General features: G+C 50.7%; 1 protein-coding gene and 1 long non-coding RNA gene across 2 annotated transcripts in view; one reads left to right on the top strand and one right to left on the bottom strand.

Moving 5' to 3' along the window:
* LOC149301511 (uncharacterized) overlaps positions 1 to 26,618 on the top strand; it is a 235,000-nt gene that overhangs the window by 101,882 nt on the left and 106,500 nt on the right. The gene's annotated exons all lie outside the window — the stretch shown is intronic.
* On the bottom strand, positions 10,692 to 13,083 carry LOC149301515 (uncharacterized). Its single transcript, XR_016272224.1, has 3 exons — positions 12,919 to 13,083; positions 11,965 to 12,119; positions 10,692 to 10,810 (listed from the first exon to the last, which is right to left on the bottom strand). It is a non-coding gene; the product is annotated as an uncharacterized LOC149301515 (long non-coding RNA).

Here is a 26,618-nt window from a genome sequence, read left to right as displayed (position 1 = left end):
TGAGGAGGGAGGGGCCTCTTCCTTCAGGCAGTCCAAGATGTTGCTGGTCTGCCTGATGGCTCCCTCTGAGGCCGAGATGACAGTTGAGGAGGGAGGGGCCTCTTCCTTCAGGCAGTCCCTGATGTTGCTGGTCTCCCTGATGGCTCCCTCTGAGGCCGAGATGACAGTTGAGGAGGGAGGGGCCTCTTCCTTCAGGCAGTCCCTGATGTTGCTGGTCTGCCTGATGGCTCCCTCTGAGGCCGAGATGACAGTTGAGGAGGGAGGGGCCTCTTCCTTCAGGCAGTCCAAGATGTTGCTGGTCTGCCTGATGGCTCCCTCTGAGGCCGAGATGACAGTTGAGGAGGGAGGGGCCTCTTCCTTCAGGCAGTCCCTGATGTTGCTGGTCTCCCTGATGGCTCCCTCTGAGGCCGAGATGACAGTTGAGGAGGGAGGGGCCTCTTCCTTCAGGCAGTCCCTGATGTTGCTGGTCTGCCTGATGGCTCCCTCTGAGGCCGAGATGACAGTTGAGGAGGGAGGGGCCTCTTCCTTCAGGCAGTCCCTGATGTTGCTGGTCTGCCTGATGGCTCCCTCTGAGGCCGAGATGACAGTTGAGGAGGGAGGGGCCTCTTCCTTCAGGCAGTCCCTGATGTTGCTGGTCTGCCTGATGGCTCCCTCTGAGGCCGAGATGACAGTTGAGGAGGGAGGGGCCTCTTCCTTCAGGCAGTCCAAGATGTTGCTGGTCTGCCTGATGGCTCCCTCTGAGGCCGAGATGACAGTTGAGGAGGGAGGGGCCTCTTCCTTCAGGCAGTCCCTGATGTTGCTGGTCTCCCTGATGGCTCCCTCTGAGGCCGAGATGACAGTTGAGGAGGGAGGGGCCTCTTCCTTCAGGCAGTCCCTGATGTTGCTGGTCTGCCTGATGGCTCCCTCTGAGGCCGAGATAACAGTTGAGGAGGGAGGGGCCTCTTCCTTCAGGCAGTCCAAGATGTTGCTGGTCTGCCTGATGGCTCCCTCTGAGGCCGAGATGACAGTTGAGGAGGGAGGGGCCTCTTCCTTCAGGCAGTCCCTGATGTTGCTGGTCTCCCTGATGGCTGCCTCTGAGGCCGAGATGACAGTTGAGGAGGGAGGGGCCTCTTCCTTCAGGCAGTCCCTGATGTTGCTGGTCTGCCTGATGGCTCCCTCTGAGGCCGAGATGACAGTTGAGGAGGGAGGGGCCTCTTCCTTCAGGCAGTCCCTGATGTTGCTGGTCTGCCTGATGGCTCCCTCTGAGGCCGAGATGACAGTTGAGGAGGGAGGGGCCTCTTCCTTCAGGCAGTCCAAGATGTTGCTGGTCTGCCTGATGGCTCCCTCTGAGGCCGAGATGACAGTTGAGGAGGGAGGGGCCTCTTCCTTCAGGCAGTCCCTGATGTTGCTGGTCTCCCTGATGGCTCCCTCTGAGGCCGAGATGACAGTTGAGGAGGGAGGGGCCTCTTCCTTCAGGCAGTCCCTGATGTTGCTGGTCTGCCTGATGGCTCCCTCTGAGGCCGAGATGACAGTTGAGGAGGGAGGGGCCTCTTCCTTCAGGCAGTCCCTGATGTTGCTGGTCTGCCTGATGGCTCCCTCTGAGGCCGAGATGACAGTTGAGGAGGGAGGGGCCTCTTCCTTCAGGCAGTCCCTGATGTTGCTGGTCTGCCTGATGGCTCCCTCTGAGGCCGAGATGACAGTTGAGGAGGGAGGGGCCTCTTCCTTCAGGCAGTCCAAGATGTTGCTGGTCTGCCTGATGGCTCCCTCTGAGGCCGAGATGACAGTTGAGGAGGGAGGGGCCTCTTCCTTCAGGCAGTCCCTGATGTTGCTGGTCTCCCTGATGGCTCCCTCTGAGGCCGAGATGACAGTTGAGGAGGGAGGGGCCTCTTCCTTCAGGCAGTCCCTGATGTTGCTGGTCTGCCTGATGGCTCCCTCTGAGGCCGAGATAACAGTTGAGGAGGGAGGGGCCTCTTCCTTCAGGCAGTCCAAGATGTTGCTGGTCTGCCTGATGGCTCCCTCTGAGGCCGAGATGACAGTTGAGGAGGGAGGGGCCTCTTCCTTCAGGCAGTCCCTGATGTTGCTGGTCTCCCTGATGGCTGCCTCTGAGGCCGAGATGACAGTTGAGGAGGGAGGGGCCTCTTCCTTCAGGCAGTCCCTGATGTTGCTGGTCTGCCTGATGGCTCCCTCTGAGGCCGAGATGACAGTTGAGGAGGGAGGGGCCTCTTCCTTCAGGCAGTCCCTGATGTTGCTGGTCTGCCTGATGGCTCCCTCTGAGGCCGAGATGACAGTTGAGGAGGGAGGGGCCTCTTCCTTCAGGCAGTCCAAGATGTTGCTGGTCTGCCTGATGGCTCCCTCTGAGGCCGAGATGACAGTTGAGGAGGGAGGGGCCTCTTCCTTCAGGCAGTCCCTGATGTTGCTGGTCTCCCTGATGGCTCCCTCTGAGGCCGAGATGACAGTTGAGGAGGGAGGGGCCTCTTCCTTCAGGCAGTCCCTGATGTTGCTGGTCTGCCTGATGGCTCCCTCTGAGGCCGAGATGACAGTTGAGGAGGGAGGGGCCTCTTCCTTCAGGCAGTCCCTGATGTTGCTGGTCTGCCTGATGGCTCCCTCTGAGGCCGAGATGACAGTTGAGGAGGGAGGGGCCTCTTCCTTCAGGCAGTCCCTGATGTTGCTGGTCTGCCTGATGGCTCCCTCTGAGGCCGAGATGACAGTTGAGGAGGGAGGGGCCTCTTCCTTCAGGCAGTCCAAGATGTTGCTGGTCTGCCTGATGGCTCCCTCTGAGGCCGAGATGACAGTTGAGGAGGGAGGGGCCTCTTCCTTCAGGCAGTCCCTGATGTTGCTGGTCTCCCTGATGGCTCCCTCTGAGGCCGAGATGACAGTTGAGGAGGGAGGGGCCTCTTCCTTCAGGCAGTCCCTGATGTTGCTGGTCTGCCTGATGGCTCCCTCTGAGGCCGAGATAACAGTTGAGGAGGGAGGGGCCTCTTCCTTCAGGCAGTCCAAGATGTTGCTGGTCTGCCTGATGGCTCCCTCTGAGGCCGAGATGACAGTTGAGGAGGGAGGGGCCTCTTCCTTCAGGCAGTCCCTGATGTTGCTGGTCTCCCTGATGGCTGCCTCTGAGGCCGAGATGACAGTTGAGGAGGGAGGGGCCTCTTCCTTCAGGCAGTCCCTGATGTTGCTGGTCTGCCTGATGGCTCCCTCTGAGGCCGAGATGACAGTTGAGGAGGGAGGGGCCTCTTCCTTCAGGCAGTCCCTGATGTTGCTGGTCTGCCTGATGGCTCCCTCTGAGGCCGAGATGACAGTTGAGGAGGGAGGGGCCTCTTCCTTCAGGCAGTCCAAGATGTTGCTGGTCTGCCTGATGGCTCCCTCTGAGGCCGAGATGACAGTTGAGGAGGGAGGGGCCTCTTCCTTCAGGCAGTCCCTGATGTTGCTGGTCTCCCTGATGGCTCCCTCTGAGGCCGAGATGACAGTTGAGGAGGGAGGGGCCTCTTCCTTCAGGCAGTCCCTGATGTTGCTGGTCTGCCTGATGGCTCCCTCTGAGGCCGAGATGACAGTTGAGGAGGGAGGGGCCTCTTCCTTCAGGCAGTCCAAGATGTTGCTGGTCTGCCTGATGGCTCCCTCTGAGGCCGAGATGACAGTTGAGGAGGGAGGGGCCTCTTCCTTCAGGCAGTCCCTGATGTTGCTGGTCTGCCTGATGGCTCCCTCTGAGGCCAAGATGACCTGAACAGACTAGAAAGCTGGGCCAAAGCTAACAAAATGAAATTCAATATGGAGAAATGTAAGGTACTGCACTTAGGGCGGAAAAATAAAATGCATAGATATAGGATGGGCGACACCTGGCTGAATGAAACTACATGTGAAAGGGATCTAGGAGTCCAAGCAGACCACAAGTTGAGCATGAGTCAACAGTGTGATGTGGCAGCTAAAAAGGCCAATGCGATTTTAGGCTGCATCAATAGAGCTATAGTGTCTAGATCAAGGGAAGTAATAGTGCCACTTATTCTCCTCTGGTCAGGCCCCACCTGGAATATTGTGTCCAGTTCTGGCCGCCACAATTCAAAAAGGATGTTGAGAAACTGGAGCACATCCAAAGGAGGGCGACTAAAATGGTGAAGGATTTGGAAATCACAATGGGAGTCTCAATGCTTCAGGCAAGGAGCATCAGACTGAAGTCACAATGGGACAGTCTCAATGCTTCAGGCAAGGAGCATCAGACTGAAGTCACAATGGGACAGTCTCAATGCTTCAGGCAAGGAGCATCAGACTGAAGTCACAATGGGACAGTCTCAATGCTTCAGGCAAGGAGCATCAGACTGAAGTCACAATGGGACAGTCTCAATGCTTCAGGCAAGGAGCATCAGACTGAAGTCACAATGGGACAGTCCCAATGCTTCAGGCAAGGAGCATCAGACTGAAGTCACAATGGGACAGTCTCAATGCTTCAGGCAAGGAGCATCAGACTGAAGTCACAATGGGACAGTCTCAATGCTTCAGGCAAGGAGCATCAGACTGAAGTCACAATGGGACAGTCTCAATGCTTCAGGCAAGGAGCATCAGACTGAAGTCACAATGGGACAGTCTCAATGCTTCAGGCAAGGAGCATCAGACTGAAGTCACAATGGGACAGTCTCAATGCTTCAGGCAAGGAGCATCAGACTGAAGTCACAATGGGACAGTCTCAATGCTTCAGGCAAGGAGCATCAGACTGAAGTCACAATGGGACAGTCCCAATGCTTCAGGCAAGGAGTATCAGACTGAAGTCACAATGGGACAGTCTCAATGCTTCAGGCAAGGAGCATCAGACTGAAGTCACAATGGGACAGCCTCAATGCTTCAGGCAAGGAGCATCAGACTGAAGTCACAATGGGACAGTCTCAATGCTTCAGGCAAGGAGTATCAGACTGAAGTCACAATGGGACAGTCTCAATGCTTTAGGCAAGGAGCATCAGACTGAAGTCACAATGGGACAGTCTCAATGCTTCAGGCAAGGAGCATCAGACTGAAGTCACAATGGGACAGTCTCAATGCTTTAGGCAAGGAGCATCAGACTGAAGTCACAATGGGACAGTCCCAGTGCTTCAGGGAAAGAGCATCAGCTGCCCTTGGTTCGCCTCTGACATCTTCCTCCTCCACATCTTTAAGTTGGGCACCATCCACTTCATAAGGTCCTTTAATTCCTTTATGTCTTCCTCCATTCGATAAACATCTACCTGAGGTTCTTCTATCCTGGGGCAACTATCAACTGACTCCCCCGCTGCCAGGTCCGAGGCTGTCTCTCTGCCCCCCGACGGCCTTCCTTTCCCCAGTCTGGGGCCCGAAACCCAAATCCTCCAGTGGTGGCCTGGATGGTGTGAGTTTCAGGAGGTTTCCCAGTCTTGGGCTTGGCCCCTAGTTCCTCTGAAGAAGGCACCTGCTCCTCCACCACCAGGATCTCCAGAACCACCAGGTTCCCTAAGAACTCTTCTTGTTCCTGGATCTCCATTGGAGTTAAAACTGTGAGACTTTGCAAACTGCAATATCTGGAGTCAGTCCTGTGCTCAAAAAATCAAGCTCATTTGAAACAAAAGAAGCTTTATTGATGAATCCAGGCAGAAACATCCATTAACACCTTTTTGCAAAGTCTGAAGTCCAAAGGCACTTGCTCCCTTCTTAACCCACTCAACCCCTCCCTAAGCAAGCCCCCAATTCCCAAGCTAAAGCAACACAGGCGGAGGGTGCATAAATACCAAGGTTGTGTATACCTAGAATCATAGAATCATAGAATCGTAGAGTTGGAAGAGACCGCAAGGGCCATCCGGTCCAACCCCCTGCCATGCAGGAAATCCAAATCAAAGCATCCCTGACAGATGGCCATCCAGCCTCTGTTTAAAGACCTCCAAGGAAGGAGACTCCACTACACTCCGAGGGAGTGCATTCCACTGTCGAACAGCCCTTACTGTCGGGAAGTTCCTCCTAATGTTCAGGTGGAATCTCTTTTCCTGTAGCTTGCATCCATTGTTCCGGGTCCTGTTCTCTGGAGCAGCAGAAAACAAGCTTGCTTACTTCCCTTCTCCCAGACAGCATCACCTTGAAGAGCGGTGTTTCCAAGCCAGCTTCACTCCTCCTTGATAGCCAGTCTACAGCTACAACCCCATCCCTCTCTCCATACGCCCTCCTTCATCTAAAAGCCACTCCATCTGTCCTTCTATCACTTTCCATTAGTGCTTTCTATACCCATCACTCTACACTACCTACTATGAACTACCACTGTAATCCTACTTTAATAACCAAACCCTAATATTTTCACCCTTAATGACAGAACTCTTATACACTAGTTCTGACACACAATGGACCAGTCTCTTGCAAGTAACATCAGCCTGCGGTTGCAATGGGCCAGTCTCAATCCTTCAGGTAAAGAGCACCACCCTGAAGTCACAATAGTGCTATCTCAATGTGTAGTTTTGTAATTACAAAACTCCTTATTCAGGCAAGGAGCATCAGCCTGAAGTCAAAATGGGCCAGTCTCAGTCTCTCAGGCAATGAGAATCAGCCTCAGGTTGCAATGCGCCAATCTCAATCCTTTAGGTAAGCAGCATCAGCCTCAGGTTGCAATGGTCACGTCTCAAACTTTCAGGTAAGCAGCATTAGCCTAAATTCACAATGGTCCCATCTCATTGCTGCAGGCAAGGAGCATCAGTCTTAGGTCACAATGGGCCAGTCTCATTCAGGTAAACAGCACCAGCTTGAAGTCACAATATGTCATGAATCCATTTATTCATTCATTTATTCATTTAGGGATACATGCCATAAGGGTTATAGGTTTAGGTTTAGATTAGAGTTGAAATAGATGAGATTTATGGTAGGTTACAATAATAAGTTTTAATATGTGCTTTAATAGAAAATACTAGAAAGAGGTAGAGAGATCATGGCTAAAGAATCTGTCATCTTAAGATAATCTGTCATGTTAAGATAACTGTCATCCTTCGGCCTGGGAGGGAGAGAATAGGCTCCACCAGGGCTAGCCTGAAGATAGAGGCTCCTCCCTCCATAACTGTTATCCTTCGGCTTGAGAGGGAGAGAATAGGCTGGCCCAATTCCATCAGGGCTAGCCTGAAGATAGAGGCTCCTCCCTCCATAACTGTCATCCTTCGGCCTGGGACGGAGGGAATAGGCTGGCCCAGCTCCACCAGGGCTAGCCTGAAGATAGAGTCTCCTCCCTCCATAACTGTTATTCTTCGGCTTGAGAGGGAGAGAATAGGCTGGCCCAACTCCATCAGGGCTACCCTGAAGATAGAGGCTCCTCCCTCCATAACTGTCATCCTTTGGCCGGGGAGGGAGTGAATAGGTTGGTCCAGCTCCACCAGGGCTAGCCTGAAGATAGAGGCTCCTCCCTCCATAACTGTCATCCTTTGGCCGGGGAGGGAGTGAATAGGTTGGTCCAGCTCCACTAGGGCTAGCCTGAAGATAGAGGCTCCTCCCTCCATAACTGTCATCCTTCGGCCTGGGAGGGAGTGAATAGGTTGGTCCAGCTCCACCAGGGCTAGCCTGAAGATAGAGGCTCCTCCGTCCATAACTGTCATCCTTCAGCCTGGGAGGGAGTGAATAGGTTGGTCCAGCTCCACCAGGGCTAGCCTGAAGATAGAGGCTCCTCCGTCCATAACTGTCATCCTTCAGCCTGGGAGGGAGTGAATAGGTTGGTCCAGCTCCACTAGGGCTAGCCTGAAGATAGAGGCTCCTCCGTCCATAACTGTCATCCTTTGGCCGGGGAGGGAGTGAATAGGTTGGTCCAGCTCCACTAGGGCTAGCCTGAAGATAGAGGCTCCTCCCTCCATAACTGTCATCCTTTGGCCGGGGAGGGAGGGAATAGGCTGGCCCGACTCCACCAGGGCTAGCCTGAAGAAGAAGAGCCCTCCCTCTAGTCCATCTGCCTTGGTCCAGGCCTCAGAGGGAGAGAAGAATTGCTGGACCTGACCCCCTCCCCTCCTCACCATTCCCTTCTCTTTTTGTGTCTTGTCTTTTAGGTTGTAAGCCTGAGGGCAGGGAACCGTCTTATTAAAAATAATGATTGTAAGCAGCTCTGAGAGCCATTAGGGCTGAAGGGCGGGGTATAAATAACGTAAATAATAATAATAGAGAATCTGCTTGTTTGCTAGGATTGGAATGTGTGGGAATCATACTTCTAACAGAGGCTTGAGTTTAAAAGACTGGTCTCTGTAAAAGGAGGGGGAACCTAGAGAGTTATTGGTATTTTTGTACTGTATTATGGGTTTATGCTTATTATATTTTCACATGGTATCATATTAGATTGGGATTGATGGGGATATATATACATTGTTAAGCCATAATGTTAATGAAAACTGTTGTGTGGCTGAGTTCTGTGGTCCAAGACCACAGGTGCAGTGGTTGAGAAAAGGCACATGAGAGCTTAATTGCTTTTAGGAGAGCTGCCAGAATCCCGGATGGGAGGACACTGCGCAGAAAAGGGCGGGAGAACGCTGTGCGGGAAAGGGCTATCCAATTAATTAGCTTCATTGGTAAATAGAGTGGGGTGGATTCATATGGTTATAAAAGGGATATGCTTATACTTTCTTTCATTCTTGACAAAAAAGTCACTTCTATGACATGTATCTTCTTCTTCAATAAAAGCTATTCTTTTTCAAAGTACTGCCTTTTGTGTTTCAAGAGGAGCTGCAATTAGGACCCTGACAGATATCTCTCTCCCCTTCCATTCCCCCTGCTATCGCAAAAGACCTGGAGAGCATACCAAACCAACCACAGAACCTTTCCCTGCTCTTGTGTAATGCCAGGTCAGTCAAAAATAAAACACACATAGTCCATGATCTCCTACTGGACCAAGAGGCTGACCTGGCTTGTTTCACGGAGACCTGAGCAGTGAGCAGGTAAGGGGAGCACCTTTGGTCCATGAAGACAATCTTTCCTTGAGCAGGATACCTATCCATATGATGGACCACATCGAATGTATTTACCTCAGCTTAAAGACTAGGGAAAGACTGGTGATTCTCTTGGCCTACTTCCGCCCCGTTTCTTAACAGACTCCCTAGCCAAGCTGACACAACTGGTCTATGAGCTGCTGCTGGAGTCGCCTAGGCTTTTGGTCCTGGCCGACCACAACATCCCTCTCAAAGCCCCTTCTCAGCATGCGCAGGGATTGCCAGGGCCCAGATGCTGCTGCTTATTCCACTAAGGCCTTTGTGGGAAAGGAAGGTATGTGCCGGGGGTTCAGTGGTCTCCCCTTCCTTCCCTCCATTCTTCCTTTGAGGAGACTGCAATGGAGCCCAAGATGCAGAGCTGGACTCAGGAGGGAAAGGCAAGAAAGGAAGGCTCTGCTTTGGAAATCAAGCTCTCTTTGTGTATCCTGTGTATTTGTGTGTATGTGTGTTTGCCTCTGCTGTTCTTATGGCTGGGAATGGAGGTGAGGACTGAGGAGAAAAGAAAGGTTCAGTTTTGTGCAAATGCAGAACTTCTGTGCATTAAAGAATCCAGTGTGTTGAAATAGCAAAGAACTTTACTGAGAACACAGAGTCAGAACTGCCCACTGCAAGCCCCAAAACCTCTTCCAATCCTAGCCCCCACCTCCAGTTCCCACAGTCTATGCCCCACAGGAAACAAGGTCCCCTTTGCCACCCCCAGAAACTAGCCCTTTCTGTTAATACAAGCCTCCAACTTTCTTCAGCCAACATCCCACACATTGCAAAAGCTATCATTCCCATAACTATTCTAGACAGCTGCAACAAATCCCAGCTCCACATCTAGATAACCTATACCACAACCCACAACCCCCAGCCAAATTCACAACCCAAAGCAACTATCTATACTATTAACAATTAAAATCTAAACTTAACAAATTACAACAGACATATGGACAGACAAACCTTACAAACACAATCACAAGGGCCTTTTCTTGGCAACACTGAATTAAATTTTATATATATTCGTTATTGACAAAAATAAAGTGGCTTCTCTTCTTTGTGTACTCTCTGATGTGTCACTTGGTGTGACTTCTGAGAGAAACATTTCCCACACTGCTGGCATTTGTATGGCTTCTCTCCTGTGTGGACTCTCTGATGTTTTACTAGGCATGAGTTTGAAGAAAAACATCTCCCACAACGCTGGCATTTGTATGGCTTCTCTCCTGTGTGGACTCTCTGATGCGTCTCTAGGATTGACTTCTGAGAAAAACATCTCCCACAACGCTGGCATTTGTATGGCTTTTCTCCTGTGTGGACTCTCTGATGCGTCTCTAGGATTGACTTCTGAGAAAAACATCTCCCACAACGCTGGCATTTGTATGGCTTCTCTCCTGTGTGGACTCTCTGATGCTTCTCTAGGATTGACTTCTGAGAAAAACATCTCCCACAACGCTGGCATTTGTATGGCTTCTCTCCTGTGTGGACTCTCTGATGCGTCTCTAGGATTGACTTCTGAGAAAAACATTTCCCACAACGCTGGCATTTGTATGGCTTCTCTCCTGTGTGGACTCTCTGATGTATCACTTGGTATGACTTCCGAGAAAAACATCTCCCACAATGCTGGCATTTGTATGGCTTCTCTCCTGTGTGGACTCTCTGATGTATCACTAGGCATGACTTTGAAGAAAAACATCTCCTACAACGCTGACATTTGTATGGCTTCTCTCCTGTGTGGACTCTCTGATGTCTCACTAGGTCTGACTTTGAAGAAAAACATCTCCCACAATGCTGGCATTTGTGTGGCTTCTCTCCTGTGTGGACTCTCTGATGTCTCACTAGGTGTGCATTTGAAGAAAAACATTTTCCACAGTGCTGGCATCTATGTGACTTCTTTCTTGTGTGGACTCTCTCATGCCTGACAAATTCTTCTGTAAAGGAGGACAATGACAGACAAGACTGAATCTCAATGTTAAGAGAGGAAAGTGTTACCCCAAGATTTAGCCCCACGTTCACCCTTCCCTATTTGAGATCAAATTAATAAAATTGGTATGAGTGACCTGAGCATGACCGTGTTCTGGATGCCCCCAAATCCATATCATGATTGTATCCTTACTCATAGGAGCTACCAAAGAAGAGATTGAAGGGGAACTGCCATGAGGAAATCAGTAGAAGCAGATAGTCAGGCCGTTGAAAAATATTCCATTAAATATATGTAAAACTATTTTAATGGAAAAGTGGCATCATTTCCTGTGAGACTGCCATAGAGTTCAGAGTCAGAGCACATGGCATGATGCAAGCTAACTGCAGAGGATGCTTCATGCTCTGTGGCACCAGGAGATGACTCACAACCAATACAGGATACAGCTCACATGTGGATTGATGTGGGTTGGAGTTGTGTGTACAGGAGATTGTGAAGTGGATGGAAGCTAGAGAGGAGAGATAGTAAATATTTGTTTTATATTGCAACTCAGGATAAAGAACCACCAAGGACTGTGAATTATTTTTAAGTGTCGAAAGTGTTTAGTGCATCGCCAATGCCTATATCTGGAGATTTGCTTCTGTATTCTGCTATGTTATTTTTGAGTTCTGGGAGTGTCGCCTTCAGACTGTGCTATACATTGGCTTGTGAATGGGATCAGAATTCAGAGCTAAGAAGGAACTAAGAGCCGGTGTGACAATCCTGTTCTTTCCCCACCCAGGAACCATTCCAAAGCAATTAAAACATCCTAAAGCAATTTTGAATGCTCTGCTTCTGCCCCCAAGCAACAATTTCAGTATAAATATCAGCCCCAACTGGCTGTTCTTCAGCGTCAGTCACATGCTTACTATGTTGTGAATCACTTTGATCTACAGGAAAGGTGGTATATAAATAAAGTTTTATTTATATATCTTTTTTAATTCGACAGTGGAATATACTCCCTTAGAGTTTGGTGTAGTCCACTTCTTTGGAGGTCTTTAAACAGAGGCTGGAGGGTGCTTGGAATGTGTATTCCTGCATGGCAGAAGTGGGTGGAACTGGATGGCCCTTGTGGTCTATTCCAACTCTGTGATTCTATAATGCTAGTGGATTCCAGTTCCTTACCCACAGAGGTCACATTCCCATAATTCTCCATCATTATATGATTGTACATAAGTCGCTGCTTCTTCGACAACAGTTTCCATTCTTCCTCGGTGAAGTATATCGCCACATCTGCAAAGGTCACCTGAAACAGAAAATAGCCCTCATCCAGAGAGAGACTAAGCAAAAGGGGAGGAAAGCACATGGTGCATCCAAATATTATTTCATCACTTCAGAATTCAGTCCAGGATATAAACTTTAAATTCTGCTTGCAAGAAAAAAGCTACTGCCTTTGAGATCCAGTTTGTCTTGAATCTTTTCAATATAATATACAATATAATAAACAATATAATTTAGGCCGTGGCTGGGATATTGATGATGGATTAGGATACTCACTATCCCAACACATACAGTACATTTAGCTACCAAAGAATTATGGTGCATTTAGACATTTCTTGCCACATTTGAGAGGCAAATGTCATTTTTAATCACAGTTCTGGGGAGCACTCTGGGCTTGAGGGCCACTGGGCCCACCCCATATTTAGATCCAGAGATGTTCTCCCATAGCCCCCAACATTTCATAGATGGGGAAAACAAGACACATGTGGACAAGCAACCCAGAAGGCATGGAAGATGGCCAAAGTTGTTTATGAGGAAGATCACACAAGCTAGGAAGGGCACAGCAGTTTCCTTCTGGTTCAGCCTCCTGGGAAGGGCCATATCCTGTCTCCTTCTTTCCTCTCCTCTCCCCACTTTTGAGTTGATGGGCTGCAAACTCAGTTGCACTCAGGAACTGAGGAGAGCTGAGAAGGGGGAAATTGGGAGGAGAAGAGAGCAACTGGGACATTTTTAAAAGCCCCTGAAAATGCGAGGATTAATCAGGACTGTCTCTGCCAAATCTGGACAGTATTTTATTTGCTTCCTTTCATAAATTGGCCCAGCAGTGACACAGATGAAGCTAATAGCATAGTGACTCACCAAAGAGCTGTTGTACCTCTCCATCCTCTTTCTGTTGGAGCCCAACTCCCTCCTCTTGGCCTCTGTGTCAGCCATCAGGTGGGCAGGGGTCCTAGTGGCCCTGCACTTGGGTCACTTTTAGCAAGAGAGGCCCCAAAGCCGTGTCCAAGGAGGCCGTGATGAGGTTCCTGAGAAAAGGGAGCAGGGTTAGGATTGGCTTGGCAAGAAACCCTGCAACACTCAAAGACACAGAGAACAGCATCCTGCTGGTGACATAAGCAGGTGACACATGCCTACTTTGGGCCGATGCAGAGGAGGGCATCCCCTTCCTCCCTCTGCACCAAACAAAGCCCCCTGGACCTAGCATAGATTCACTGCAGCTCCCCTACACAACAGATACTCCATGCCTTATTAGAGTGGCAGGGATTAGGGGATGTGAAAGGAGTACATCATAAATAAATAAATAAATCATCTGCTGAAACCTCCAGAGTTCACCAGTGCTTTTCCCCAGCATCAGCCCCTTTCCCAAGAAGGCTGCATCCACACTATAGAAATAAAGCACTTTGACACTTCTTTAACCGCTCAGTGCTGTGGAATCCTGGGATTTTACCTTTGGACACTTAGCCTTCTCTGCCAGAGAGCTCTCATGCCACAACAAACTACAAATCCCTGGATTCCATAGGATGGAAACAGAAGAGTTAACACACTTTAGAACTGGATTATTTCTCCAGTGCAGATACAGTCTGAGTCGGTTTTAAAAGGGTAGAAGCGCCCATGTCTTGTTTTTAGCCTCCTAATAGTGGTTTTCCTTTACAAAATAAGTAGTTTGTTTTAGTCTCTAATCCTTCTTCTTCTTGTTCTTGTTTAATTCTATGTTGGTTTGTTTCATTCTTGGTAATATGAGTTATTCTGGTCCGTCTCCTTCCTTCTTGCCTGAAAATCTATTATTACTATTATTATTATTAACCTTTATTTATGAAGCGCTGTAAATTTACACAGCGCTGTACATACAACTCTTTAGTGAGACGGTTCCCTGCCCGCAGGCTTACAATCTAAAAAGACACGACACAAAAGGAGAAGGGAGAGGTGGTGGAGAAGGGGATCAGGTCCAGTAGTTCTTGTCTACCTCCAAGGCCTGGACCAAGGCAGATGGGATGGAGGAAGGGCTTGGGTTCTTAATGGATGGTCAAAAGAAGAAGGGAATGACAGTAGGGAAGGGGGAAAGTCCAGCTCATCTGCTCTCTCACATAGGCCTCTCTCCCCCTCAAGATGGTGGTCGGAAGGAGGGCTCTTTGTTGTTGCTGGCCTGCCTCTCTCCCCCTCGAGATAACAAGGAAACTGGGGAGACTTTTAAAACCTCCCAAAGGAGCCACGTTTGGCCTTGTTTGGGGGACAAGCCTCCTCTTAGGAGCCAAAGCCCAATGTTTGTGAAGAAGAAGAACAAGGCTTGTATTAAAACTATCCTCCCATTTCTGATCCCTGTTAAAACCCAGAAGGAGCAGAGCTGTGTAATAAGAAAATCCTCTCTGAAAAGAGACACAAAAGACACACTTCCTTCCTTTTGGCCCAAGGAGCCTGGCCTCCTTCTGACTCTGGAGCCTCAGGAGAGAAAGAGAGGCCTCTGTTCAACTGAGGCTCAGAGAAGGTTCTGGAACAATATTCCCCACAGTCACAAGCAGACAATAAAATGGCTGCCAGAACACAAAATGGCCACCAGAACACAAAATGGCTGCCTCTGCCTCAGCACTTGGCAGTTGGCAGTTTGAGGCCTTCAGGGAACCCAAAATGGAGGATGAAAGGGCTCAAAAGTTAGAAAGGACCCCAAACAGGATTTAGATACTCCAAGGAAATATCTATTATAAATGACAAAATATAACTGAAATATAAGCCATACAAGATATTAAGAGTCTTTGAGGTACAATATTTGTAAGTATATAATATTCAATTCATACAAGCTATAAAATAATAAATAGACCTAAGCGTCCAATTCTGAGACTAACTTCCAAGATCCGCTCTTTAACTCTCTCTCTCTCGATCTCCAACCGACACAATTCCCCCAACTGTCTCTTGGTCTCTCAGGCCTTATATCTCCTTCTCACGGAAGCTTCCAGAAGGACCTTCATCTTGCTCTCTGATTGGTCAAGAGAGCCTTCCGTAGCAGTGATGTCATTCTGCATTTGCATAAACCTCCCTTTTCTGCCTGAATAAGACCTCCATTGACTGGAGCCCAGACATTACACTTTCCCAAGGCAAGGCTTGCACCTATTTCCCAATGTTGTTCTTGGGGTCTGCCTCCCAGTTGTTTCCAGGTCTTATGGTGACCTTATGGGAGTCTCTGAAGGGGTTTTCTTGGCAGGTTCCTTCAGAGTGGGTTTCCCATGGCCATCCTCTGAGGCTGAGAGAGTGTGACTTTCCCAAGGCTTCAGTCCTTTTGGAAGCCTTTTTGCTTTATCTTCTAGAAGGTAGCTGAAGTGTTGCTTCTTGCTCTGAAGAAGGAGAGGAACCTTCTGGCATCCAAAAGGCTAACATTCTCTGGAGTTATGTCTGATAATATGAATATATAGGATTGCAATACCTGTTCATTTATTAAAAGGTTTATAGTGCACCCCATATCATAGAATCTCATAGATATGTCCCTTAATAGCAGTTAACCAAATTAAACCGTATATAAAACAAAAACATGAAACAAGATGGACAAGGCAACTGTTACATGGATTTGTCATTGGTAGACTGGCCGAACCCAAAGGATATTCAACAGTGGCTCCTTTTCATCCTGGAGACAAGTGACCAGTGGGGTGTCCAGTAGGGTTTTGTCCAGGGCCCAGTGCTATTCAACATCTTTATCAGTGACTTAGATGACAGAATTGGGGGAATACTTATCAAATTTGCAGTTGAAACCAAATTAGGAGGAGTAGCTAAAACCCCAGAGGACAGGATCAAAATTCAAAATGACCTGAACAGACTAGAAAACTAGGCCAAAGCTAACAAAATGAAATTCAACACGGAGAAATGTAAGGTACTGCATTAAGGGCAGGAAAATGAAATGCACAGATACAGGATGGGGGGCAACTGGCTGAATGAAAATGGATCTAGGACTTCAAGTAGACCACAAGCTGAACATGAGACAACAGTGCAATGCAGCAGCTAAAAAGGCCAATGCGAATTTTGGCTGCATCAATAGAAGTATAGCATCTAGATCAAGGGAAGTAATAGTGCCACTATTCTGCTCTGGTCAGGCCCCACCTGGAATATTGTGTCCAGTTCTGGGCCCCACAATTCAAAAAGGATGTTGAGAAACTGGAGCATGTCCAAAGGAGTCCAACTGAAACAGTGAAGGGTCTGGAAGGGAGCAAGATTGTTTCCTGCTGCTCCAGAGAATAGGACCTGGAACAATGGATGCAAGTTCCAGGAAAAGCGATTCCACCTCAATATTAGGAGGAATTAACTGACAATAAGAGCTGTTGGACAATGAAACATACTCCTTCCTAGGAGTGTGGAGGATTCTCCTTCCCTGGACAACTTTAAACAGAAGCTGGATGCTTTGATTGAGAGTTCCTGCATGGCAGGGGTGGGCTGGATGGTCCTAGTGGTCTCTTCCACTCTTCCGCCCCCGTGTCTGCCTCCAAGGAACTGTGTTTGCTGTTGCTGTTGCTGTTGTTGTGGCTGCCGGGCGGCCCCCTGGGTTCGAGAGGACACCTGCGCAACTGCGCATCGACCCAGGGAAGCCGCCTACAGACTTTGACATCACCGGCATCTCAGCAAGCAAGCCAGGACTGCGGAGGGACTAGAAACACCTGGGGGAAGGCGGGGAAAGGGGCGTGCTGGTGGCAGCAGCACGCATATAGCCGGCTGCCTGGCTTCCTCCCCCGTCCCGCCCCCTGTCTGCCTCCAAGGAACTGTGTTTGCTGTTGTTGTTGCTGTTGTTGTTGCTGCCGGGAGGCCCCCTGGGTTCAAGAGGACACCTGCGCAACTGCGCATCGACCCAGGGAAGCCGCCTACGGACTTTGACATCACCGGCGTCTCAGCAAGCAAGCCAGGACTGCGGAGGGACTAGAAACACCTGGGGGAAGGCGGGGAAAGGGGCGTGCTGGTGGCAGCAGCACGCATATAGCCGGCTGCCTGGCTTCCTCCCCCGTCCCGCCCCCGTGTCTGCCTCCAAGGAACTGTGTTTGCTGTTGTTGTTGCTGTTGTTGTTGCTGCCGGGAGGCCCCCTGGGTTCAAGAGGACACCTGCGCAACTGCGCATCGACCCAGGGAAGCCGCCTACGGACTTTGACATCTCCACAACTGCGCAACTGCACATCTGTACAGTCCGGGTGGGAAGGCACTGCGGCGAATCCATGCTAGGGTTATAGCAGCGGAAATGACTGATTGTGTCATTTCTTTGCTGCTGTTTGTGTATTGTGAGGGAGGAGGGAGGTTATGGGTATGGGCGATGTCTCAGTCAAGGAGGAGGCGGGTGTCACTCTTGGTACGAGCGGGGCTCCTATTGGAGTAGTGTGGGGCAGGGGGAGGTATGGCGGTAGGAAAGTGGGAATGCGTTACAGGGGAAGGCGAGATCGATGTGTAATATCTATCTCACCTTCCATCCACTTTCCTAACCAAAGAGGTCTGAGGGTCAGACCAACCATACCACAAACCCTGTCTCTGCTCCTATGCAATGCCAGGTCCGTTAAAAATAAGACCCACATAATATACGACCTTCTTGAAGATAGGAACTGTGACCTGGCTTGCATTACTGAGACCTGGCCTGAAGGTGAAGCTGTGTGGGCACAGGCCCTCCCTGCCGGGTTCTCAGTTAAGGACCAGACCAGGTTAGGTGGGCGGGGGAGGAGTTGCCTTGATTCATAAGAACACTCTCTCCTTAACTAGGAACCATGTTCGTCAAACCTCTCATATCGAGTGTATCTACCTGACCCTAAAAGCCAAAGACAGCTGGGGGATTCTGTTGGTCTACCGGCCACCCCGTGCGCTAACAGACTCCCTGATCGAGCTGACACAGCTGGTCTCAAAGCTGCTGTTGGAGTCCCCCAGGCTTTTAGTCCTGGGGGACCTCAACATCCCCTTCACGGCCAGCTATAGTCCACCTGGTGCGGCTCGAGAGTTCATGGATACCATAAACCGCCATGGGCCTGTCTCAATTGGTTACGGGGCCAACGCATTCCGCTGGTAATACTCTCGATATGGTCTTTTGTACGGACATGGAAACTCCGTGGGCGGAAGTAACTAACATTTCCGCCTTGTCATGGATGGATCATTTCCTGGTTGAGGCTAATATTAAGGCATCTACCCAGATCCCCCCCGGGGGTGGTGGACCTATTACAATGGTCCACCCTCGAAGGCTGATGGAACCCAAAAGGTTCCAAGAAGCCCTAGAGGGGTATATGGTTGGATCTGACGGTGATTCTGTTGATGCCCTGACCACCATCTGGGACACTGATCTCTCCAGGGCTATACACAGCATCGCTCCCAAGCATCCTCTCAGGCCTGCTTCCAAAAAGCAGCCCTGGTATACAGAAGATCTTCGGGCAAGGAAGCAGGTCCTGCAACGACTAGAGCGCAAATGGCGGACACATCAGGACTTAGCCGACAAGGCACTCCTGGATTCCCTTTTGAAGGACTATGGAGTGGCGACAGACGCAGCAAAGAACTTGTTCTATGCTGCGCGTATCGCGTCCGCGGAGTCACGTCCGGCAGAGCTGTTCAGGGTAGTGAGGGAGCTTACTCAGCTACCCTCCTCTCTGAACCCTATTTTGGAACCATCCAAGGCCTGCTGCGACGAATTTAACAACTTCTTCGTGGATAAAACCTCTCGGATAAGGGCTGATCTAGATGCCATTATTTGTTCAGAAACCAGTGTAGAGGTCTCCAGAGCTTCCATGGACTCAACTATACTGGATCATTTTGAGTCTGTAAGTACCGAGGATGTGGACAAGATCCTTAGAAGTGTTAGGAAGACAACTTGCTCTCTCGATCCCTGTCCCTCGTGGCTAGCGGCTCAGGGGGGTGCGGCTGTAACAACTCTGTTGCACCCCATAATCAATACATCTCTTAGGGAAGGGCAATTTCCAACCAGCTTAACATTGACCGTCGTAAAACCGCTGTTAAAAAAGCCCTCCCTAGACCCCCTGATGCATAATAATTATCTGCCTGTTTCGCTATTGCCTTTCTTGGGGGAGGTGATCGAGAGGGCAGTTGCAATCCAGCTTCAATCGATCTTGGATGATACGGATTATCTGAACCCATTTCAAACCGGCTTCCGGACTGGCTACGGAGTTGAGACTGCCATGGTCGCCCTGGTCGATGATCTCTGTCTGGGCATGGACAGGGGTAGCGTGTCCCTGTTAGTGCTCTTGGACATCTCAGCGGCTTTCGATACCATTGACCACGGTATCCTTCTGGAACGCCTGAGGGAGTTGGGAATCGGGGGCACTGCGCTCCAGTGGCTCCGTTCCTACCTCTCGGGCAGATTCCAGATGGTGCAGCTGGGGGACGTGTGCTCCGACAAGAGGGCACTTACATCTGGTGTCCCTCAAGGAGCCATTCTGTCCCCCATGCTATTTAACTTTTACATGAAACCGCTGGGAGAGATTATCCGGAGACACGGGGCACGGTGTTATCAGTACGCTGATGACACCCAAATATATTTCTCTGTGTCTCCGACTGAAGCAGTGACCAGGGATGGCATCTCTCCTCTTGATGCCTGCCTAGACTCGGTAATGGGCTGGATGAGGGAAAACAGACTCAGTTTGAATCCAGAGAAAACGGAAGTGCTTGTGATAGGTTCTCCCGGTCCGGGATTGGAGGTTTGTCCACCTGTCCTGAACGGGGTCACGCTTCCCTTGAAGGACTCTGTTCGCAGCTTGGGGGTGCTCCTGGACTCGTCGCTCCACCTTACATCTCAGGTGGATGTGACGGTCCGGAGCACCTGTTATCAGCTTCGGTTGATACGCCAGCTGCGACCCTTCCTGGGCCGGAGGAACCTTGAAACGGTGGTACATGCTCTGGTAACCTCTCGTTTGGATTTCTGTAACACGCTCTACATGGGGCAACCCTTGTACCATACTCAGAAGCTACAGTTGGTTCAAAACATGGCAGCTAGGTTGGTCACTGGATCTTCCAGGGCCACCCACATAACACCAGTATTAAAAGATCTACATTGGCTGCCTATTCGCTTCCGAGTGCAATACCAGGTGTTGGTTATTACCTATAAAGCCCTAAATGACTTGGGCCCAGGGTACTTGGAGAACCGCCTCTCCCCATATAATCCGCCCCGCACACTCAGATCAGCCGGGAAGCATCTGCTAAGAGTTCCAGACTCGAAATATGCCACAACATCGCGTAGGGCCTTTACCATCTCGGCCCCCCAGCTCTGGAACTCGCTTCCCGGTGAGCTCCGCTCGCCCACCTCCCTTGATCGGTTCAGGAAGGAATTAAAAACCTTCCTGTTCCAACAAGCCTTCCCCTAACTGTTCCCTGTTAGTCTCCCTCTTTCCCCTCACTGTTACTGTTGTTGTACATCCTAAGCTGGCTGGATATTGTTATGTTGTTGTTTGCATTGATTGTATTGGTGATTGCTATTTTAATGTATACTTAATGTGTTTTTATTGTACTTTTATCTTGTAATGGCACTTCTTGTAACCCGCCTTGATCTGAGGAAAGGCGGGCTATAAATAAATAATTTATTTATTATTATTTAGGATTCTGTGAGTCTATGATTCTGAGATCACAATGGGACAGTCTCAATGCTTCAAGTGAGGAGCATCAGCCTGAGGTTGCAATGGGACACTTTTAATAGTTCAGGTAAAGACCTCTACCTTGAAGTCACAACAGTATCATCTCAATCCTTCAGGTAAGGAGCACCAGCCTGAACTCATAATAGTCCCGTCTCAATCCTTCAGGCAAGGAGAATCAGCATGAGGTTGCAAGAGGCCAATGTCAATCCTTCAGGTAAGGTAAGGAGCACAGGCCTTGAGTCACAATAGTCCTGTCTCAATCCTTCAGGCAAGGAGAATCAACCTGAGGTTGCAATGGGCCAGTGTCAATCCTTCAGGCAAGAAGCATAGGCCTTAACTCACAATAGTCCCGTCCCAATCCTTCAGGTAAGGAGCATGAGCCAGAAGTTACAATGGGCCAGTCTATAGACTTCAGGAAAGAAGCCACAGCCTAAAGTCCCAATAGGCCAGTCTCAATGCTTCAGGTAAGGAGCATCAGCCTGAGATCCCAATGGGGCAGTCTGGATCCTTTAGGCAAGGAGTATCAGTCGGAGGTCGCAATGGACCAGTCTCAGGCCTTCAGGTAACCTCCTTTTCTGGGATAGATTTTGACTTCCATAGAATCATAGAGTTGGAAGAGACCGCAAGGGCCATCCAGTCCAACCCCCTGCCATGCAGGAAATCCAGATCAAAGCATCCCTGACAGATGGCCATCCAGCCTCCGTTTGAAGACCTCCAAGGAGGGTGACTCCACTACACTCCTAGGAAGTGTGTTCCACTGTCAAACAGCCCTTACTGTCAGGAAATTCCTCCTAATGTTGAGGTGGAATCCCCTTTCCTGAAGTTTGCATCCATTGCTTCGGGTCCTAGTCTCTGGAGCAGGAGAAAACAAGCTTGCTTCCTCCTCAATATGACATCCCTTCAAATATTTAAACAGGGCTATCATATCACCTCTTAACCTTCTTTTCTCCAGGCTAAACATACCCAGCTCCCTAAGGCGTTCCTCATAGGGCTTGGTTTCCAGACCCTTCACCATTTTAGTCGCCCTCCTTTGGACACGCTCCAGTTTCTCAATGTCCTTTTTGAATTGTGGCGCCCAGAACTGGGCACAATATTCCAGGTGGGGCCTGACCAGAGCAGAATATAGTGGCACTATTACTTCCCTTGATCTAGACACTATAATTCTATTGATGCAGCCAAAAATCGCATTGGCCTTGTTAGCTGCCGCATCGCACTGTTGACTCATGTTCAACTTGTGGTCTGCTTGGACTCCTAGGGCTCATTCACACTACCAAAAAAATCGGTTCTGAAACCGATTCAATCACGTGAAGTTCATACTCACCCCGAATCTCACACAAGCGAATCCGAGGCTTGCACACCCGTTCCGTGGTAAATGGCCCCTAGCGCGGTGTTTTTGAAATCGGCTCAAATACCGTTTCTTTTTAAAAAACCCGGGTCCTGGGAATGAGAACTTGAGGGAGGGATTTAGGTCAGAGGGTGGGCAAAGGGCAAGGCATTTCCTCCCCTCATCGGAGGGGAGGGGGAAGAGGAAAGAGCCCTGGGAAGAAGGGCTGCTGCTGGGCAAGGAGCAGGCAGGGCTCCTGGCGCCGGGAGGAAGGGGATGCTCTCCTCCTCCTCCTCCTCCTCCTCCTCCTCCTCCTCCTCCTCCTCTTCCTCCTCCTCCTGCTGTCCTGCTGGCCCCTGTTCCCTCCGGGGCCATTCAAGGCCGCCTCTCTTGCTGGGGGACTTGGCCAACCCCAGGAGGGCACATTGCATGCCCACGGAGGCAGCCGCTTCCAGCCTGGAGCCTGGCACCCAGAGAGGGGCTCCCCCGAGAGCCAGCCTGGCAGCCAGGGGATGGCGGGAGGAGGAGGAGGAGGAGGGTCGCTGGCCAGGCAGCAGCAGGCCTCCAGCAGCTGAAGCAGGGAGAGAGGTTCCTCTCTCTCTCTCTCTCTCTCTCTCTCTCTCTCTCTCTCTCTCTGTGTGTGTGTGTGTGTGTGTGTGTGTCAGAGGGAAAAGGGGGGGGGTGGTCTACTTCCCACTCCCGCAGCCTCCCCATTGCTCTTCTCCCTCACGATCCCAAGGCTGGAAGGGATCCCCAAGGGACATCCAGTCCAACCCCAATCAAAGCAACAACCCCCCCCCCTTTTCAAGCAGCCTCTTTTGACAATCTATGCGCATTTTTTGGGGGGTGACATGCCTGGGATGTAGGGAAATGGATGCAGGAGAAGCACCCTCTTTTGACAATCTATGCACATTTTTTTGGGGGGGGGTGACATGCCTGGGATGTAGGGAAATTCCCAATTGATCCCATGAGGTCACTCTCTCTCAGCCTCAATGGAAGGCAATGGCAAAGTGTAAGCAGGAGAAAAGAGTTCAGCAGAGGAGGAAGCTACAATAATGTTGCAAAAGACCTCACAATCAATGTTACATTTTTAAACAATTTGTTTGGTGAGGAAAAGGAAAGCCAAAATGTTGCTTTTAAAAGCAAAAAAAAAAAAAAAATGCATGGCAATCCCATCCTTTGCCTGGGACAGGGGCAGATCTGACCCCAAAGCCCACAGGTTTATAAAAAAAATAGAGAGAGAGAGGCATCTCTCTCCCTGCTTCAGCCGCTGAAACCCCTGTGCCTGGCTCTTTAAAAAGGGAGGACACTTTCCCCGATGCCCTGCAAACGGCACCATGACGATAGCTTGATTGGCAGCAGCCACCTCGCCAGCAGACACAGAATGCATTCAATTTCTAATTTGCAGGTCAAAATGCATTCGATTTCAAATTTGTAGTGGGCACTTGGTAACGGAGCGATTCGGGGGAGGGGCATCCGGATCAGCCCAGTTCCTTCCAGGTCTTTTGACCAGTATGAATGGGGCCCTAGATCCCTTTCACATGTTGTCTCCTTAAGCCAGGTGTCCCCGATCCTATATTTGTGCATTTCATTTTTTCGCCCTAAGTGCAGTACCTTACATTTATCCCTGTTTAAGTTCATTTTGTTAGCTGTGGCCCAGCTTTCTAGTCTATTCAGGTCATTTTGAATCTTGATCCTGTCCTCTGGAGTATTAGGCTGAGAGAGTGTGTCTTGGCCAAGGTGGGCATCCAAACCCTGAGCTCCCATTCCCCATGACCTATTGGAAACATGGCTGTTGTCGTGTGTTGTGACTTTGGAGGACTCTCCTGGCATGCAAGGCTTGTTGGGCGGTGCCCTGTGCCTCCTTTTGAGGCTGAGAGAATGTTTCTTGGCCAAGGTGGGCATCCAAACCCTGGGCTCCCTTTCCCCGTGACCTCTTGGAAACATGGCTGTTGTCGTGTGTTGTGATTTTGGAGGACTCTCCTGGCATGCAAGGCTTGTTGGGGGGTGGCCTGTACCTCCTTTTGAGGCTGAGAGAATGTTTCTTGGCCAAGGTGGGCATCCAAACCCTGGGCTCCCTTTCCCCATGACCTCTTGGAAACATGGCTGTTGTCGTGTGTTGTGACTTTGGAGGACTCTCCTGGCATGCAAGGCTTGTTGGGCGGTGCCCTGTGCCTCCTTTTGAGGCTGAGAGAATGTTTCTTGGCCAAGGTGGGCATCCAAACCCTGGGCTCCCTTTCCCCATGACCTCTTGGAAACATGGCTGTTGTCATGTGTTGTGACTTTGGAGGACTCTCCTGGCATGCAAGGCTTGTTGGGGGGTGGCCAGTGCCTCCCTTCGAGGCTGAGAGAGTGTGTCTTGGCCAAGGTGGGCATCCAAACCCCGGGCTCCCTTTCCCCGTGACCTCTTGGAAACATGGCTGTTGTCATGTGTTGTGACTTTGGAGGACTCTCCTGGCATGCAAGGCTTGTTGGGGGGTGGCCAGTGCCTCCCTTTGAGGCTGAAAGAGTGTGTCTTGGCCAAGGTGGGCATCCAAACCCCGGGCTCCCTTTCCCCGTGACCTCTTGGAAACATGGCTGTTGTCATGTGTTGTGACTTTGGAGGACTCTCATGGCATGCAAGGCTCTTTGGTGGGTGGCCAGTGCCTCCCTTTGAGGCTGAGAGAGTGTGTCTTGGCCCAGGTGGGCATCCAAACCCTGGGCTCCATTTCCCCATGACCTCTTGGAAACATGGCTGTTGTCGTGTGTTGTGACTTTGGAGGACTCTCCTGGCATGCAAGGCTTGTTGGGCGGTGCCCTGTGCCTCCTTTTGAGGCTGAGAGAATGTTTCTTGGCCAAGGTGGGCATCCAAACCCTGGGCTCCCTTTCCCCATGACCTCTTGGAAACATGGCTGTTGTCATGTGTTGTGACTTTGGAGGACTCTCCTGGCATGCAAGGCTTGTTGGGGGGTGGCCTGTGCCTCCCTTCGAGGCTGAGAGAGTGTGTCTTGGCCAAGGTGGGCATCCAAACCCCGGGCTCCCTTTCCCCGTGACCTCTTGGAAACATGGCTGTTGTCATGTGTTGTGACTTTGGAGGACTCTCCTGGCATGCAAGGCTTGTTGGGGGGTGGCCAGTGCCTCCCTTCGACGCTGAGAGAGTGTGTCTTGGCCAAGGTGGGCATCCAAACCCCGGGCTCCCTTTCCCCGTGACCTCTTGGAAACATGGCTGTTGTCATGTGTTGTGACTTTGGAGGACTCTCCTGGCATGCAAGGCTTGTTGGGGGGTGGCCTGTGCCTCCCTTCGAGGCTGAGAGAGTGTGTCTTGGCCAAGGTGGGCATCCAAACCCCGGGCTCCCTTTCCCCGTGACCTCTTGGAAACATGGCTGTTGTCATGTGTTGTGACTTTGGAGGACTCTCCTGGCATGCAAGGCTTGTTGGGGGGTGGCCAGTGCCTCCCTTCGACGCTGAGAGAGTGTGTCTTGGCCAAGGTGGGCATCCAAACCCCGGGCTCCCTTTCCCCGTGACCTCTTGGAAACATGGCTGTTGTCATGTGTTGTGACTTTGGAGGACTCTCCTGGCATGCAAGGCTTGTTGGGGGGTGGCCAGTGCCTCCCTTTGAGGCTGAAAGAGTGTGTCTTGGCCAAGGTGGGCATCTAAACCCTGGGCTCCCTTTCCCCGTGACCTCTTGGAAACATGGCTGTTATCGTGTGTTGTGATTTTGGAGGACTCTCCTGGCATGCAAGGCTTGTTGGGCGGTGGCCAGTGCCTCCCTTCGAGGCTGAGAGTGTGTGTCTTGGCCAAGGTGGGCATCGAAACCCTGAGCTCCCTTTCCCCGTGACCTCTTGGAAACATGGCTGTTGTCGTGTGTTGTGACTTTGGAGGACTCTCCTGGCTTGCAAGGCTTGGTGTGGGGTGGGCAGTGCCTCCCTTCGAGGCTGAGAGAGTGTGTCTTGGCCAAGGTGGGCATCCAAAGCTTGGGCTCCCTTTCCCCATGACCTCTTGGAAACATGGCTGTTGTCGTGTGTTGTGACTTTGGAGGACTCTCATGGCATGCAAGGCTCTTTGGTGGGTGGCCAGTGCCTCCCTTCGAGGCTGAGAGAGTGTGTCTTGGCCAAGGTGGGCATCCAAACCCTGGGCTCCATTTCCCCATGACCTCTTGGAAACATGGCTGTTGTCGTGTGTTGTGACTTTGGAGGACTCTCCTGGCATGCAAGGCTTGTTGGGCAGTGGCCAGTGCCTCCCTTCGAGGCTGAGAGAGTGTGTCCTGGCCAAGGTGGGCTCTTTTTGTTGCCATGCGGGGATTCAGACCCTGGGAGCCCCCTCTTTCCTTTCTTCCCATTGTTTTGCTCAAGCCAGGGAATGCCATGTACCCATTAAGTCCAATGGTGGAGTCAAAGGGTTGCTCTGGTTCGCTTTCCTGCAAGAGGGGGGACCCTCTGGCGCTCGGGGACTCCAGTCCCCATCATCCCTTCCCAGGTTGCTGCTGGGAGTTGCAGTCCAACCATGGAGAAGGGCCCTTGGCGTCTGCTGGGGTTTGGGTCCAGGGCTCTCCCTCCATTGGCCCCAAAATCCATGGGGCTCAAGACCCATTCAATACAATGGCAGAGTCAAAGGGTGGTGTCCCTTTATAGGAAATGGCCAAAAATATCCAAGTTTGTATTTTGGAATGTATAGTTTTCGGGA

This window comes from Sceloporus occidentalis, unplaced genomic scaffold, assembly GCF_023333645.1.
Source record: "Sceloporus occidentalis isolate IW3139 unplaced genomic scaffold, rSceOcc1.0.p SCAF_21, whole genome shotgun sequence".
NCBI lineage: Eukaryota > Metazoa > Chordata > Lepidosauria > Squamata > Phrynosomatidae > Sceloporus > Sceloporus occidentalis.
The sequence above is the reverse complement of the archived record's forward strand: the minus strand, read 5'-3'. Positions and strand labels throughout refer to the sequence as shown.